The following is an 18582-nucleotide window of genomic DNA, read 5'->3' as shown; positions in this document are numbered from 1 at the left end:
TACCTCTTAACCAGGCCAGCACCCCGCAATGCCTTAATTCATTGTCACTAACATGCTCCACACATCAAGGCCAAGAATGCCTTTCAAGAATGTTGCAAAAATCTCATCAAAGCATTACAGCACAGCTCTACAGCCAGCAACACACACAGAAAAACCAATTCCCTAAAAACTTTTGCTGGGTACCCAGAAGGAAAAGAGGGAGAAAAAGGGGAGTCTTGGTATTTTAAAAAAGTCTCTTTTTAAGGGTTTTAAGACTTGGATAAAAAAAACAAATAAAATGCACTCAAGGCAGTAAACCTATTAAAATCGGCCAATCACAGATTCAGTTTGTAACTGTTATGCACTGGCAGAGGAGTTCAGTTAAAAGAATAATTGTTGTCAATTAATGTTTATCCTCCAAGATCCAAAAAGTGGCTTTCATGCCCAAAGGGCCAGAGTTTTACTGCATCACAGCTCTTCTGAAATTGGTTTTGTTTTTTTTTTCAGAGAAGGGTCAGGGTGGGGATGGGGGAAGAATCAAACCTGTCACTCACTGCTACTCGGTCATTTTGGTTTGAGATTTGAAGACCTGAGCTCATCCCATGCCCAAGTCTGGCCTCCAGCAGAGTGGGCTCTCTGATGGGCTCTAGCCTCGATTTGGAACATAGCTCCTTGCTTATTCTCTGGTACTAAACGGTCTCTCCCAGTGCATACTGTTACAAGCTGAAATGCAACAAAACCTTCCATAAAAATAATGTGAGGCACATACACAGAAGCCTGCATCTCTTCATGTATCTCTAATATATCTTCTCCAAACTGGACATACTCTGAATCTAACCCGGAAACACCCCTCCAATGCAGATACCACGGATGACTGTCAAGGACAAAGTGCTTACTTTTACAAGGTCTATAGTGAAGGGTGGTTTGATAGCATCTCTGCTTGGTGGCCCCCCACAAAGAGCCCTTTTTTTTCCTTTTTTGATCAATCATTTAAACACGACTCCTAAGAGGTAACAAGTTGGGGGTGAATGACAGGAGCCCGATGGGGCAGAAACAGAAGGACATGTCTCTGAAGAGCAACCTGCTGTGCACAGTACCCAGGGGCCACAGGCTGCTTGTCTCACTGCTCCCCACCTGGGCTGTGGGTTACACATTGACCATACACAGAGGCTCACTGCCAGGCTGAGCTGACTCAACTATGGTCATCTTGGGTTTCTTCTAGGTTTCCTCCCTCTCCTGAGCCAGCTTTTTCATCTCTTCTTGCAGTTTGTTCAGAATGTGTAGATTTGGCTTGTTCTTTTTGTCATACTGCTGAAGTTCAATCATACTTTTATCTGACATTTCCTGTTCCACCATCTTGTGGCTCTCCCAGCCATACATGCGCAATAGAGAGCCCCAATTTTTGACATGTGGGTGCAGAAGTTGAAGGATTTTCTGAGAGGCTAATTGTTTCCCAACTCTCTTGTTTTTACACCAGCCTTGCACAGTTTGCTTCCCACACATCATCATGTATTCATTCTTCCAGTTTTTCCCAGGGATCACTTCAAACTTGATGGTTGTGTTGCCCATTCCATGGTTTCTTTTAAGGCACTCATGGAGAATCTGATATGGTGACAAAAGTCCCGCCTTACTGGTCAATTCATACACCCGGGAATCTTCAATACTGATATGGTTGAAATACTCCAGTTCCTTGCTATCTTTAGGTTTCTCATCAGAGATCTGCTTAACAAAGTCAGGGATGAGAATTTCCAGTGTGACTCGGGCAGCTTTGTTCTTTGCAAGCTTTTTGCTGCTTGCAGTTCTAGCCCCATAGGTCATTCCATCAATAGTCACTGAGGCTCCAAAAGGTTCACTTGGGTTCCCACATTCAAAGAAAGTATAAACAGGGTGAACCTTGAGGCCCCGTTGCATGTACTTGTGCAGTATGTAGATTTCTGACTTCCCACTGGGATTAATAACAAATTCTTTCTTTGTAGGCGTATCATGTACAGACAAAGTAATGAGTTTCAGGTTGGCTGGTAAGATGCACCTCTCAGATGGGCCTGCTTAGGCTTCATTTCATGGTTGAACTGGAGTCTTTCTGCCCAAGTCCTGAACTTTTTCACAGTAACTTGCTCAAAATCAAAACGCTTTTCCAGATAGTTTCAAAAGTCCTCAAGAGCAACAGATTCATCTTTACACACTTCCACTTTGGCCTTAATATCCAAGGCTCCTTGGGCTGTGTCTCCCCCTAGAGGTTCTTTCTCATCGAGGGACCCAGAGTCCACCGCTGTGGAGTCTGGCTCTTCAGTCTGGCTGTCCAGCTCGGAAACCTTCTCCTTGGATTTGATTGGGGAGGCATCCCCAATCAGGGTGATGTCATTGCTGAGTTCTCCTTCCTCATTGTCCTTCATTTTCTTATAATGTAGACAAGGAATGCTGCTCAGGGGAGAATCATGTTTCCTTATGCTTCCTGTTCATAAGAAGTATGATCTGGACCAGATAACAACTCTAGATTCTCTATGCAGATAGACAGGAATTTCAGAGTTATAGAATGTCATGATCCATCCATCAGGTAATGGTTCTGTAGGCAGACAGCCATGGCTTTTAAGGACAGTCTTTATTTTGGTCGTCATTGATTGCACAGTCATTTCTCCATCAGACAGGTAATCACTCTCCTCTGCATATTTCTCTTCAATTTTCCTCTTTTTGGGGGCACAAAGACTCTCTTCTAGGAGCACATCTACATCATTGTCAAAATCATCCTCATAGGAGAAATTCAGGGTGTCTTCATCCACTTTATCTCGTTGAAAAATTGCTTTAGCTGTGAACCCTCCTGCTTCTTCCTCTATTTCCATATTGTCAGTAAAATCTTCTAACTCATTCAGCACTGCATACTCCACTCTTTTTTCCTGATCAATCTCATTTTCCTCATCCCTCCTGTCTACACTTTCACCCACTACTCCTACTATGTTCCCATGACTACCATCAAAAGGGTACTCATGAAAATCTCCTTTGATATTGTTCATACTAGAAGCTGCCTCGGCCTTATCATTTGGCTCAGCTCCAATATAGAGAACCTTTCTGTCTTTGCTTTTGAAGCTTTCTGTAAAGCTCAGTTAATCTTGACATCCTTAAGCAACCTAACATCGGGGATGGGGAGCTATTCTTGGGCTTAAGTTGTAATTATCTGGGTCTATGAAGAGGCGGCTCTTGTAGGGAGCAGATCCTTTGGTGAGAAGCTGGGGTCCGAAGGGGCATACATGTCCCCAGCAGAGGTATCTGACTGTCCAACACCACCAGAGCCAACATCCATTACGTCTGCATCACTGGACTTTTGCAGGGGAGCTGGTGGAGGCTCTTTGCTAGGAGGCAGTGGTGGGAGATAAAGGTGGTTCTCCACAATCAATTCTCTTGTCAACTCTAGTTGGAGAGGAACTATGCTTTCCAATGTCTCCATATCTTAAATACTCTTAAAATGACCACTTTAAAACAACAAAAACTTAAAAGTTATATCAATCTATTCTCCTAACGTGTAAAAATCCATCAAGTTAGTCAATAGGCACTGAAGACTTAGCTAAGCTGACTGCATTGTTCTTTTGATTAATGTAGACAGCTTTTAAAATCACTGCCTCAATTATTGGAAATCACAATACATTCAGCTTAAATAGCTGAAGACTTAGGTGGAGGGGAGCAGAGTTTCAGTTATTAAGTTTCTTTTCTTCTTTCAACCCAAGTGGGAGCCACTCCACTCCAGTTGACACTGCCGCCTCGCTCTTTCTGCTCTTCAACCTGTCTGCTCGTTGTTCTGTCCATCCATCATTTGGTCTGTGTGTCATTCCATCTCTCCCCCCATCCATCTGTCAGAGAATGTCTCATGCTTATCTTGATTCTTGTGTTTGAAAGTTAAATTTTCTGTTAAGTTCTGGTCTTTTCATCAAGAATGGTTGAAAGTCCTCTATTTTATTGAATGACTTTTTTTATTCCCCTGAAATATTATAGTCAGTTTTGCTGGGGAAGTGATTCTTAGTTTTAATCCTTTTCCTTTGACTTCTGGAATATCCTATTTCACGCCCTTCGATCCCTTAATGTAGAAGCTGATAGATCTTGTGTTATCCTGACTGTATTTCCACAATACTCAAATTGTTTCTTTCTGGCTGCTTGTAATATTTTCTCCTTGACCTGGGAACACTGGAATTTGGCTACAATATTCCTAGAAGTTTTTCTTTTTGAATCTCTTTCAGGTGGTGATTGGTGGATTCTTTCAATATTTATTTTACCTTCTAGTTCTAGAACATCAGGGCAGTTTTCCTTGATAATTTCATGAAAGATAATGTCTAGGCTCTTTTTTTGATCATGGTTTTCAGGTAGTCCCATAATTTTTAAATTGTCTCTCCTGGATCTATTTTCCAGGCCAGTTGTTTTTCCAATGAGACATTTCACATTGTATTCAATTTTTTTCATTCTTTTGGTTTTGTTTTGTAATTTCTTGTTTTCTCATAAAGTCATTAGCTTCCATCTGTTCCATTATAATTTTTAAAAACTATTTTCTTCAGTGAGCTTTTGAACCTCCTTTTTCATTTGGCTAATTCTCCTTTTTAAAGCATTCTTCTCATTGGCTTTTTGGACCTCTTTTGCCATTTGGGTTAGTCTGTTTTTAAAGGTATTATTTTCTTCAGCATTTTTGAGGTCTCCTTAGCAAGCTGTTGACTCACTTTTCATGATTTTCTTGCATTACTCTCATTTCTCTTCCCAATTTTTCCTCTACTTCTCTTACTTGATTTTCAAAATCCTCTTTGAGGGCTTTCATGACCTGAGACCATTGCATATTTTTTGGAGGTTTTGGATGCACAAGCCTTGACTTTTATGTCTTCATCTGACAATATGCTTTGTTCTTCTTCAACCAAAAGGATGGAAGAAAATACCTGTTCACCAAAAAAATAACCTTCTGTAGTCTTATTTTTTCCCTTTTTTGGGCATTTTCCCAGCCAGTTACTTGACTTTTGAGTCCTTTGTCAAGTGGAGGGTGTATTCTAGGGACCTATAAGTTCTCAGTTCCTCCAAGATGGCACAATTCAGGGAGAGGAGTTTACTCCTCTCCTGGCCTGCGCTCTGGTCTGGGAGCTTTTCTGCCCAGGATCTACAAGTATAATTCCCTCTCCAAAGCTTCTACCAGCTCCACCAACCAGCGTTCCTCCTTACCCCAGGACCACCACTCAGGGCTGAGACTCAAGTCAGCTGCTCAATTTCCCCAGGGTCGTTAGCCTGAGGGCCCCAAAATAGATGCTGCTGCTGCAGTGGCTGCTGCTGTCCTGGGATAGGGGTCAGACCACATTCCCTTCTCACAGACCTTTGAAGCTGTGTTTGGTATTTGTGGGATGAGAAATCTGGGAACCACAGCTGCTACCCGTGATTCCGTGCCCTGAAGCCTGCTCTGGTCCTGTCCATGCAGTGCCCCATGGCCAAGGCTGTGCTATACTCCATTCTGAGCCCAGTGTGATAGACCTTTCCTGTTGGTCTTCCAGGCTGTCTTGAGCTGGAAATCTCTTTCACTCTGTTGTTTTGTGGTTTCTGCTGCTCTAGAATTTGTTTAGAGTCATTTTTTACAGGTATTTTATGGGCTGGGGGGGAGAGCTTCTACAGGTCCATCCTTCTACTCCACCATCTTGACTCCACCCCCCCAATTCCAAAGTTCTTGAGGGAGACCTTGAGAGTGTGCTTATATCACTTCTTCTGACCACCATGTGGCCACTTAATCTGTGTGAGTTCTCCATAAAACAGTCTTTTTGGCAAGCACACATTTTGCACTGAAACAATGTGGTCAGCCCATTGGAGCTGCACTCTCTGAAGCAGAGTTCAAATGCTTGGCAGTTTAGTCTGAATAAGAACCTCAGTGTTGCATACCTTATTCTGCCCAGTGACCATCAGAATCTTCCTGAGACAGTTCAAGTGGAAGCGATTTTGTTTCCTAGGCATATACCACACCCCATTACACCTGCCATGTTTACATTTCCAGCTATGACCTCTCTGAGCTTGAACTCCACACACATACAAAGCTTCCAGGATGCCTCCTTATGGATGGGTCATGACACTTCCAGCTCATTATGGTCCAAATTGAGCTCATCATGTTCTTAAACTTTGCCTTTCCTTTTGACCTCATCATTCTGGTCACACCACAACTCACCCAGGCTCCTGTGTTTAAAGTCTCGTTATGAGTTTTGACTCCTTACCCTACGTGTACTCTTCTAATCAGTCACTAAATCCTTTCAACTCCACCACCCTGCCATCCTTCATATCTAGCCACTCCTCTATTGCCCAGGCCCCCATGACCATCTTTACAGTATTGCTGTTATTGTGTAGATTGTTCTCCTGGTTTTGCTCAATTCACCTTGTATCAATTCATACAAGTCTTCCCAGGTTTTTCTGAAACCAATCTTCTTCATTATTATTACACAATGAAAGTTCCATCATATTCATATGCCATCACCTGTTCAGCCATTCCTCAATTGAGAACTACCTCATCTAGTTTCCAATTCTTTGACACCCATTAAAAGAGGTGCTACATATAAGTTTTGTAGCTATAGATTCATTGCCTCTTTCTTTGATCTCTTTGGGGTAGGACAGCAGTATCACTAGGTCAAAAGGTAACACAGCTTAATTGCTTTTGGGGCAAACTTCCAAATTACTTTGAAGAATGGTTTCCCCAACTGTGCATTAATGCACCAACCTTTACACAGCCCCTTCAGCATTTGTTATTTTCCTTTTTTCCAACTTTGCCAGTCTTATGGGTGTGAGATAGTACCTCAGGATTGTTTAATTTGTACTTCTCTAAGTAATAGGTGATTTAGAGTGGGTTTTTTTCATATGGCTATTGAAAGTTTGGATTTCTTCGTCTGAAAACTGCCATCCAACCAAGGATCTTACTCTGCTTCAGAGAGCGCAACTCCAATGAGCTGGCCACATTATTCAAATGCAAAAAGTATGCTTGCCAAAAAGACTATTTTATGGAAAACTCACAGAGGGTAAGTGTTCACATGGTGGCCAGAAGAAGTGATACAAGGACACTCTCAAGGTCTTTCAAGAACTTTGTAATTGATTGTGGGACATGGGAGACACTGGCACAGGGCCACTCAGCATGGCGTGTCCACATCAGACAAGGTGCTGTGCTCTATGAGCAAAGCAGAGTTGAACCAACTCAAAGGAAACACAGGATGCACAAATTTAGAGATTCCACCCCAAATATTCTCCTGGACTATTTGTGTCCAACCTGTGGTAAAACATGCCAAGCTCCTATTGGTCTGATCAGCCACAGTCAGACACACAGAAACTTGACTCTAGCATAGTGTTATCATTGTCACACCCATTGTGCATACAACACACCAGAAAACTAAGAGGTGTAACTGAATGGTCTAAGTTAAGGTGGATGTGGGAGAAGTTCTTCACAGAGGGAACCCAGATCTGAACCAAGGATAATTGTGATAAAAAAGAGGCTGTACTTCTCCCAGTTCCTGCCTGGGAGGTGACTAATCTCAGAGATGAAGCTCTGAAGGAACAGAACGGGAGAGGCTTCTGAAGATTGGAGGCTAAGAATTTCTCTGCCCTTTCTGAAAGAGCATAGTGGCTCTCCAGATGGAAAAGCACAGTACTACCCAGCTGAGCATGAGGCTGGATGTAGTAAAGACTATAGCTGTCCTTCTGAGAGTGAGTCCAGATAGTCCAGTAGATCGACCTATCCAGTATAGACCCAGAAACCTATTGACCTGCCCAGCCCAACTCATCTAACAGAGATACCTTGCCCCAAGAAGGACCAACCCTACAATTGATCAAGATACCTGGCCCAATCCAGCAGTAGATCTACCTGTTCTGCTTTACCCTACAATGAATAAGCCTAGCTTTGCCACTCATACAACAAAGATGATGGAAGAAGTCAGTCCAACCTTGCATTAGAGCAACCTATCCATTACTAATATCACTCCTCAGTGTGAACTTTGTGAGAACTCTCTGGAGAAAAATCATCTCCAGTTCCAAAGTTTTGAATTGGTTTAACCACGTACAGGTAATTCTTACTTTACATAAGTGACCATTCAGCAGACCTCTACATAAAGCGATTTTTACATAATGTGGATTTAAGGAAGGGAGAGAGAAAGGAGGTCAGTGTATAGTTGAAGGAACAAAGAAGGAGAACAGGAGAAGGAACACTTCAGGGGCTAGAGCTAGCCACATGGGGGCCTGGTTAGAACTGAGAGGAAGAACGTGTGATGGGAAAGACATATGGGAGCTAGATATGGACACAAACAGGAAAGGATGGGTGATACACCAAGACCAGGGACAGATACATGGCACCCAAGCATGGATGGATAGATGGATGGAAGAAGATATGTGGGAGTCAGACATGGGGGCAGGTGAGTGGAGTAGGGCAAAGGTCTCCTCTTTCAGCCTCAGAAGTCTCAAGCTAAGCTCCTGATCCAGCAGTGGCAGCAGAGGTGGCAATCTCTCCCACCTCCATGCTTCCATTCTTCTGCTTTCTCTTGGAGGGTTGTTTTTAAGGTTTGTTAGGTTTTCTTGGGTTTTTTGTTGAGGGTGTGAGAGGCCATGGAGCACCAAGCCAAGGAAAGAAGAGAAAGAGCACAGTACTGTACAGTAAACATAGGTGGTTTTTTGGAACTCAGTTTTTTTCAGAATCCTTTACATAAAGATGAATTTACATAATACCAATTTAGGTAAAGAATATTTCTCAATACTACCATACTTTAAGTTTGGGTCCACCTTCCCTCCCCTTTACATGCTCTGTATCCATTTGTGGTAGAGTGAGCTCCATATTGGGATAGGGGGAAGCATTGGGAGTACAGAGGAAATGTTTATTACTCCTGCTTTTGCTCTGCCATTTGAAAAAATGCCTTTTCTAAGTGCTAATTAGATCTACTTGCTGATTATCAATAGGAAGCACACTGATGGGGGCTTATGAGCTACAGTGTTATGAGTATTCACCCACAATTTTCCACTAGAACACAAGGCAATAGCAACCCCTCTGGGGATTCAACCTTTAAATGCAAGTGCAAGTTGTGGAACAAACCTAGAGGTACTACTCCAGCATATAGCAGTATGGGCCTGGCCCTAGGGTGGGGGGAAGGAAGCTTATGCTTATGCATAGCCTCTATTCCCAGAAACTAGAAAGGGATACCTTGGGGGAATAAGCACATGGGAGTTGCATATGCTTACATATATCCTGAGAGTGAACTTTCCCAGCCTAAAAGATGGCACCAACTGGGGCACTGATAGATTTCTTACAGAGGCACAAGACATAAACAGATATATGTTCACCCACATGTTCCAAGAAGGTGGTTCATGGATAATGTTCATGAACCCCAACCTCAAGTATAGAGGAAAGAAGATTTCTAGTTCTTAGGCATATTAATCTCAGAATCTTGTCCTTTAGCCAGAAGAAAGGAGACTTCTGGGCATCATCAGCCTTAACCCCAAGTTTAAAACTTTGGACATTTGTAGAAAAAGGAAAGATTGATTCACATCATTCCTGATTAGTATCCAGTCTTGGAGAAAGAAGATAGCCCATGTGATCTCTGCAGATAAAGAGCTAAGGTAAGGACATAAGATGGGGGAGAGAGGGGAAGGAATTGTTGAGACATCTGGATCTTGTTTGCCTTTGCTAGTATAGTGAGCTATTCAGAACAGTGTGAGGTCAATGGGAAGGGAATTGCTTGTTCAACAACCCACAAATGTGTTCCTCTTCTGGTGAGAGTGTAAATGACAGTGATATCTGGGGGTTGTATAAGACCCTGAAGAAAAGCTGGACTCATCAGAATATCAGAGAGTTGCTTCATTGGCAAACCTGAATTCAGTTCCCTTCCAAGGAGTGTTTTGTGTTCTTTGAAGGCCCTGTGTATATGTTGTATCTATTTATGGGCTCCTGTGAGTCTTTTGGGTCTTCTTTATTTTCTGTGGAGTGAAATGAAGGCTGCTTCATGCCTGCTTTGGACTTGTTCCTTTTGTGCTTATACAGTAGTTGGGGGACTTATTACTCTAATTTGGGGAACCCTTATATACAAACTATACCTAATCTATATTTGGAGATTTTCCTGGAGTGACTCCAAGTAGGAACAATGAATGAAAAAGAAAAACTGACCCTTTGGGGTCAGTACCTAAGATCAGACCTAGCCCAAGTGAGTCCAGAGGTTCTGGAGGGTGTTCTGGCTTGGGCCTGACTCCAATGAGTGCCCTGCTAATTTACATTCAACATTAGAATGAAATGAGACACTCAGAGGTCAATCAACAGTTTTAAAATGAGATTTACTTAGCCTTAGCTGGAGGAGGATATTCAACAAGGATAGGCATTGGAGACGTTTTGAGTTGATTTAACCGAGTGAAATTCCCTGATCTTTTAACTCATGGTCCTCCAAAACGCTGAGGACAATTTGGAATGTCAGTGAAAAAAACTTGTGGGGCCAGTGTGGGAGAATGGAGTGGTCCAGCCCCAGCCCCAGGGTGGTGGAGGGGGATGGGGGCAACGGAGGTGAAGGGGGGCAGAGGAAGCCACAGCAGCCACAGCAGCAGCAGGGGCAGAGACAGCGATTGTTTCTGGAGGTCTAGACCCACAGATTGGGGGAGGAGGATCAATCAGCTTCCCACTCCCACTGGAAGTAGAGATCTACCTTGACAAAGAGCTCAAAAGTCAAGTAAATGATTGGGAAAATGAGCAAAAACCAAAGAAAGAATCAGACTATAGAATCTTACTTTGGTGACAAGGAAGACCAAAACATACAAACAGAAGATAAAGTCAAAGCTCCTCCATCCCAACCCTCCAAGAAAAATATGAATTGGTCTCAGGCCATGAAAGAGCTCAAAAAGGATTCTGAAAATCAAGTAAGAGAAGTAGAGCAAAAATTGGGAAGAGAAACAAGAGTGATGCAAGAAAATCATGAAAAACAAGTCAACTGCTTGCTAAAAGAGAGCCCAAAAAATGCTGAAGAAAATAACACCTTAAAAATAGACTAACCCAAATGGCAAAAGAGATCCAAAAAGCCAATGAGGAGAAGAATACCCTAAAAAGGAGAATTGGCCAGATTTAAAAGGAGATCCAAAAGCTCTCTGAAGAAAACAATTCCTTAAAGATTAGAATGGAGCAGATGGAAGATAATGACTTTATTAACTCATGGTCCTCTAAGCCAGGTATCCTAGAAGGCCTGGAGCTCCTCCTGACTATGGCCACCAAGAAGTGATGTCAGCAGTCTAACCTTTAATCTCCTGAGGTAATGAGGTCTCAAGGATGATTTTAGTACCTTTGAAGGAAAATGTACACTAACTTACATGGAGGAGGGAGTTAGAATATTGTTCCCACTAGCTGGGTCCTTCATATATATAAAGTAGGGAAGAAAATAATCTCCAAAGAGTGAAGAAAAAGGATGGGATGAGGAAGGAATGAGGAGGCAGATTCAAAGAGAAGGGTTAAAAAAGTTGCCAATAGGGGAGTATCTGGGTGGTGTAATGGATAGAGCACACTGGGCCAGAGGCAGAAAGACATGAGTTCGAATCCAGCCTCAGACACTGTGTGACCCTGGGTAAGTCACTTTACCCTGTCTGCCTCAGTTTCCTCATCTGTAAAATGAGCTGGAGAAGAAAATGGTAAAGCACTCCAGTATCTTCTCCAAGAAAATCACAAATGGGAGTTGATGAGATGGTGGGACCTGGACCCCAAAAAGCAAAGACCATGTCTCTGGAAGCAACCCAGCTCCCATGTCCATGTTATCCCACTCCCATGTAAGAAAATCTTTCCCTGTGGCAGACATACACACAGATCAGACCCTGTAATTCCTTTGACGTCAGTACAGACACAGGGGTGCTGGCCCAAGAACTGTCTCTGGTGCCTGCCCAAGAACCATGCTCTGGCAACCCTTCTATCTTGTCCCTTCAACAAAGCTATCTCTGTTGATACCCTGAGTTTTCCCACACATTCCAGCAGCCCAGCACCTGGATTACTTGCATATGCTGACCATTCCTGAATCCCACCCAGCATCACCTAATTAGCATACTTGGCATTCCTTTCCTGGTCCCCTTTTCCATATAAGCTTTAATATCACTCCTATCAGGTTGCAAGTTCCCTAAGAACTTCGCCTGCCTCCACTGATGTCACAATAAACTTTGCCACTTGACCAGAAGATGGTTTGAGTGTGTGAATTCATTCCAGGAAACGCCACCCTGTACTCTTGACATTTTGGGGGTCTAAGCACCCCTAAACCATGTCAGCACCCCTAAACCGAATCAGGATCACAAAATGCCAGAAACAATGGAACAACACAACAAAGGGGAAGAACCTTACTCTAGTCTGAACGCTTTCTCTTCTAGAGGGGAAAAATGAGCCCCAGAGAGGGGAAGGGACTTGTTCCAGGTCCCACAATGACTTGGGGCTAGACCTAGACCCCCTGCTTCCCAGACCAGATCTCGATTGCAGAACGCTGCAGAGGACCAATGGGTGGGAGTTCTTAGTTGGAGGCACATTTCTATTCAATATTCTGACCAACCAGAGCAACAGGGCCTTGAAAGGCCCTGAATTGTGATCACAGTCACTTGCCATGTTCAAGCAGAGTCTTGATCAATGTCTCATGGGACATTGTTTAGGGAAAGCCCACAATTGTTGTGAGAAGTTTTAATACTTGGATAAGATAGCAGGAATAAGTTTTTCAACTTCACTAACTCCATTTTGCTTAGTGCCTCCATCTGTGACTGAGCTGTTTTAAGTAGGTAAGTTGTTTTTCAACACTAAGATAAGCAGTTGTGTGATATCATATAATAAACATGATATATGTGTTCTTCACTGAGAAGCATATGTGGACATGCTAAGAGGAAAGACCAACACAAGAAAATTATCATAAACAACTTTATGATGTAATATAATAATATTCATGCAATAAATAATAATAATGTTCATGTAATAAATTAGGTAATACAAATTAAATTAAAAATAAACTACCTAGGAATACAAATGACCAGAGTCATAAGAAACCTACTGGAGGCCCTACCTATTAATTAGCAAGCTACTGGGTTACAATGGGACTAACTCCTGGGTTTCCCTGTGCTGGAGTACAAAGGACCCGACTGACAACTGACAAAGGTTTGCTAGAGGACCATGTAGGAGGGAGACACGTGGTCTCCTGGAATATCTCTGGCCTTTCCTTCAGAAAGGGAACCTTGCCCTAACTCCAGGATGAAAGAAGTTTATGGAAACCTCTTGGTAGGTAGCTTGTTCTCAGAAGAGGGTGTTTCCAATTTTTATATATATTGACTAATAGAGTTTGGTGCAAACATTGAGCAGTCTGAGTCTGATAATATTTAATATAAATTTTGGACTTTAATAAGGGCCAAAGCTTGAGTTAAGAAGAGTCTGGATCTAATAGTCTTCCTTGTTATCTTAAGTAAATACCTTTTTGGTGTGTCAGCAAGCAAATGGGACTTCCTTACCAGACCGTTCCCCTAGCATCTTAGTGATAAGGAAAAACACAGATGTCCTGGGTTGTAATTTCAATTGAAACTTTGTTAAAGGTACCCTTTCCTGTGTCAGCAAGATACCTGTCATCAGAGTGGTGGGATTTTCTCCTTACGTCACAGAGATATATGCTATAGAAAGGAGATTCACACAGCTTGGGATCATAAAACTCAATTGACATTGCCTTGTTAATTGTCTTATCTTACTAAATTTATGACTTGTTCAACTAAGAGAGTTCCTTTCTCACGGCAAAATGTATAAAAACCAGAAGATTTCTGTACTGGACATCCAGATTTGATCCTGGCTCCATAGTGCTATGTAACTGTTATCTTTATGGGGATTTGTTTAATTAAATCATAAAATGTATGCATTAACCTGTTGCCTTTTCTCTAACAAAGTTTTCAGGTCAACAAGTCTAATTAGTGTGTCTGTTGTACTGGTTGACATGGGTAATGGGAAATAATTCTAAGTGTGCACTTGGTATCAGAAAGCATCAATTTTATGAGTACAAGATGTGGGAGGTGTGTAACTAGACAACAGCTCAGTTGAAAAAGATCTAGAGGTTTTAGTGAACTGCAAGTTCAAACCGAGTTAGCAAGGGGTGGTGGGGCAGCCCCCAGAGAACTTGCAATTCAGGGCCTCATTCCCAGAAATATCTGGAGAATATTCCCCAAGGCCAGGCACAGCATTTTAGGAAGGACTCTGATGGAGGGGAGGGGGGACAGAGTAGGGCAGCCAGGATACTCAGGGACCTTATAATCATGCCCTTTGAGAAAGGGTTAAGAGAGCTTGGGATGTTTAATCTGGAGAAGACTCTGGAGGAAAGTGAAGGCTGTTCCACTCGGTTCTAGAGGGCAGAACTAGAAACAAAAGTGGGGGGAGGGGGATCTCAAAGACCAATCTAAACTTGATGCCAGGAAAAACTTTGTGCCAATGAAATCTGCTCCAAAGTGGAATGGGATGCTATGGGAAGGGGTGGGCTGCCCCTCTCTGCAGGTCTCCAAGCAGTGGCAGTATGACCTTGTCAAGGAAGTCATAGGGGGTTTTAGGTCAGGCCTGGGTTGGACAAGGCCTCTTCCTTCTCAGAGAATGGATCAATGCCAACCTATGCCCAGGCACGGATGGCACACAGTCTGTGAAATGATGTTTGGAATCACAGTCTATTGCCTAGCCAGCCTGAGGCCAGAGGAGTGAGGCCTTGGCAGATATTTGTCCAACAAAGCACTAGTCAAATCCTTTGTTTCCCCTTCTGCCCTCAGGCTCAGGGACACTGTAAGAAAATGCTAAAAGTTGCAAGGCTTCATTAGCTTCAGCTTTTGCATCTGACAGGGCCCACCTGGGGCCTGGTGCTATTTACAAACCCTTTTGGGGGCTCTCTCTGCTAGCAACCCCCACATGCCAAGAAAAGTTACTCATAATGAGTCCTTGCAGAAGGCCTTATTAAACAGTTGCAAAAGTTGGAACCGAAGGAGGTAATTAAAGACTTGGTTTCCCTCAGGGGAAGAAAGCAATTAGAAGTTTTTCTTACCTTGGAAGGTGCTTGGGGTTTGAGGAGAGGGGGGAGAGTCCTTAGAGCCACCTTTGATTTATGTGTTCATGTTACACCTCTGGAGAAATCAGTAGCCTGGTTTCTATTTTCTGTTTTATCAGACTCCAAATAGTTGTAATCACACCACCACCACCACCACCACCACCACCACCAAACAATGATTATGCTTTCAGCACTTTTCAGTCATAGACATACTTTCAAACACTGCCCCTGGTCCCACAGGGCTAGTCAGGAGGCCTGAGTCTGACCAGCAAGAAAAGGAGGGAGAGAGAGAGCGAGGGAGGTGGAGGGAGAGGGGGAAGAGAGGGATGGAATTCTATCAGCACAATAACTGTTTAAAGACTGATAATCATCTAATATTATTTTTGGACTCGAATAAGGACCAAAGCCTGAATTAATCAATCAGAAGAAGAGCCTGGACCTAACAGTCTCTTTGTTCTCTGAAGTAAACTCAGAGAATCCCTCCTCTAATGGCCTCAAGGCCAGATGGGGCTGACTTAGTATGCTTTAGGAGACCCTTAACCCTAGACATTATCTTGAATCATGAGACTTTTTCCATATCTTCATATTTTGTGGACATACGTTATGGCATGTTAATGGTAAAGAAAACACAGATATCCTGGATCATAATTTCAATTGACACTTTGTGTCAATATTTGGGTCATAATTTTCAAATGACAAAAGAGCAGTGGAGAGTTTGGGAATTTTGTTTTGGTTTTGAATTAGAAAGATCCTTGTACACATTACAGATCCCACCTGATTCCATCTCTCAGGCTGGATTTGTCCCAACCATCACTCGCAGCAAAATCAAACCAGCAAAGCAGTCAGTTTGACTGAGAAATTTGGTGTTCTGGGATATAATTTCAAATAGTGATAGTATCTCTTAGAATCCTAAGAACTGAATCATACGCTTCTGAGCTAGAATAGCCCTTGAAGATCTTCAAGTCTAAGTCTCTTATTTTACAAAAGAGAAAACTGAGGCACCAAAAGAAGAAGAATCTTGTCCAAGGTCCCTTACCTATGTATGGGATGAAAAGATCCCCTACTTAAATTAACTACTCAGAGGCCTCTCAAAGTAGTGACAGAAAGTTTATTTATTCGACTCTCCAGAAATGGGGCAATCCCTCCACCAGGTGGTCTGGAGCAGGGAAAGCCAAAGACAAAGGAAAAGCAGTGATATATATAGACCCTAACGCAAAACCCTCCTCCCACTACTGACCATTATTCTCATGGTCTTACATTCTAGACACGAAATCTAGCCAATCCCCTTTGAAATGAAGGCCTCGAAAAGTTATGTAAGTTTTATCCAATCATTGAGACCCTTATACACTACATAGTCTATATCTTTATATGGGAATTATTCCACTCTAAAGGCATTGTAACCTGAGCCTCTCGGTCTCCTTTACCTCTGGGAGAAGAATTACAATCTGAGAAGTCTTCACTGAATCTATTGCACTCACCTAGAAAGGAGCAGAACCAGAATTTGAACCAAGGTTTGAAACCTCTGTAGCCCATCACCATCACAGGTAGAAAATAGTAGGTAAACTCTGCCTTGGTGACCAAACTCAGTTTGGAAATCCAATCTTCTGACCCCCCACATTGATCGTCATTCTTCTTTACTTTTTTCAACTCAACAAACATTTATCAAGGACCTGTTATGTGCCAGGTGCAAGAAAAAAAGGATATCCTTAGTGTTATTTCCTGGGAAGATTCTTGGAAAACCTCATGGAGTCACAGTATTTCAGAGTTGGATAGAACCTCCCAGACCAGCTAACTTTTTTTCTTCTGCTCCAGCTCCCTGAGCCACCATCCCCATCCACCTCAGTTTCAGCCTTCTATAACCCATGCCTTCCTCTTTCTTCCCCCTCCGTTGTGCTCTCTGGAATCCTATACTGTTAACAAATTCGCTTTCCTTCTAGATCTCTTCTGCTCACATTTTTTCCGTCCTCTGACAGTCACAAAATGGTTCCTTGAAGAAATTACTGTATTTCTAGTCACTGTCTCTAGTACTGAAGGCTCCATTGCTCATGCCTGCCAAGACATTGGAGGAGGAAAGGAAGTCACACTTTTTCCTCCTGTTATAAATAATGACCTCAGACTCAATTACAAAGACTGGTGGCTCAGAGTCGCTTTATTAGAAAGGTTGGAGTGCATTTCCCTTTGATATTCAAGAAGGGGACACCACCCCCTCCCCAGTAAAGGGAGAGTGTGTCAATACAAAAGCAAGAACAAGCTTTATAGGGTTAATAATCCTAACTCCTCCCTTCTGAATCAATATTGGTCCTAATCCTTCCAAGTTGCTTTCTTTCCCTTACATGTTTCCCATTCACATGTAATCTCTTCTTTGTCATGGGTCACATGTTGCTCTAATGAGATTCTAATTTTATTCGGGGAGTTTCCCATTACATGCATGCAGTTACAGCTGACCGTCCATGACCCCAAACTGACTTGTTCTGGTTTGTTTAGGACCCCTGAGTTTATGGCTTCTGAGTCTCCTGGTTTGCTGCTGATTGACTGATAACTTTTATCTAAACTTCTGTTTCCCCCAAGGCTGATGATTTTAGCAGTGTGGAAACTTGACTATTTCATAACTCTTACACTCCTGACCACCACTTCTAAACCTCCAGTAGTCAACCTGTCCACGTTTAGAGTGCACCCCATTGGCATATACCACTCTCTCTAAATCCTGGTGGCAGTTATCTATTGGCTTCCTGGTCATTCTTCCTCCTTCTCAAATTTCTCAGTGCCTGGTTCACAAGTATTCCCCCTTCCCTCAAACACTCTGGCTAATCAATTCATCAACTTCCTCAACTTCCATGACCTCCATCAGCCACCCACAGAGATGGTCACACCTTAGACTTCACCATCATCCATAACTGTACCACCTCCAATCTGATCCTAGATTCTGAAATTCCCCTCTCTAATCCTAACCTTCCATCTCTCCTGCCCCATTTCTCCTAAGCCTAAACCTTGTCCTTATTGTTATTCTCTGTCAGTCCTAGAAGTTCATCACCCTGGCCTAGCTTCAATTTTGTCCTTTCTCAATCTTAAACCTGTTGACCTGAAAGTTTGGTTAAAAGAGGCACAGAGGCTAAATTCACATAGTTTATTCCCTTAAAGCTAACAGATTCATGATCATGGAGCCAGAAGGAAACTTTTGACTGTCGGATACAAGAATGATCAGGCTTAAATACACTTTACCATGAGAAAGGAATTTTCTTAGCTGAAAAAGTTATAAATAAAATAAGATAAGAGACTTGACAAAGTTTCAATTGAAATGACAACCCAGGATATCTGTGTTTTCTTTATCATTCTGTGTGTGTTCGTCCTTCATTGCTAAAGAAGACCATGCCATCAGAGAAATGATGACATGACTTGCACTTGACTTTGTTTTGAGTGAGGGAGGGCTGTGCAGGTCACCAGCCTCACTGCTCCTCCAGAGCCATCTGAATACAGTGACCAGATATTCATCAGGATGACTAGAGATGACCCAGGATGAGGGCAATTGGGGTTAAGTGACTTGCCCAAGGTCACACAGCTAGTGAGTGTCAAGTGTCTGAGGTGAGATTTGAACTCAGGT

General features: G+C 42.7%; 1 pseudogene; it reads right to left on the bottom strand.

Moving 5' to 3' along the window:
* Positions 1–1016: 1016 nt before the first annotated feature.
* Positions 1017–3473, bottom strand: LOC140515357 (microprocessor complex subunit DGCR8 pseudogene; annotated as a pseudogene).
* Between the last annotated feature and the right edge of the window lie 15109 nt (positions 3474–18582).

The sequence above is a fragment of the Notamacropus eugenii genome, chromosome X, assembly GCF_028372415.1.
Source record: "Notamacropus eugenii isolate mMacEug1 chromosome X, mMacEug1.pri_v2, whole genome shotgun sequence".
In the NCBI taxonomy this organism is placed as follows: Eukaryota; Metazoa; Chordata; class Mammalia; order Diprotodontia; family Macropodidae; genus Notamacropus; species Notamacropus eugenii.
This window is presented reverse-complemented; position numbering and strand designations above follow the sequence as displayed.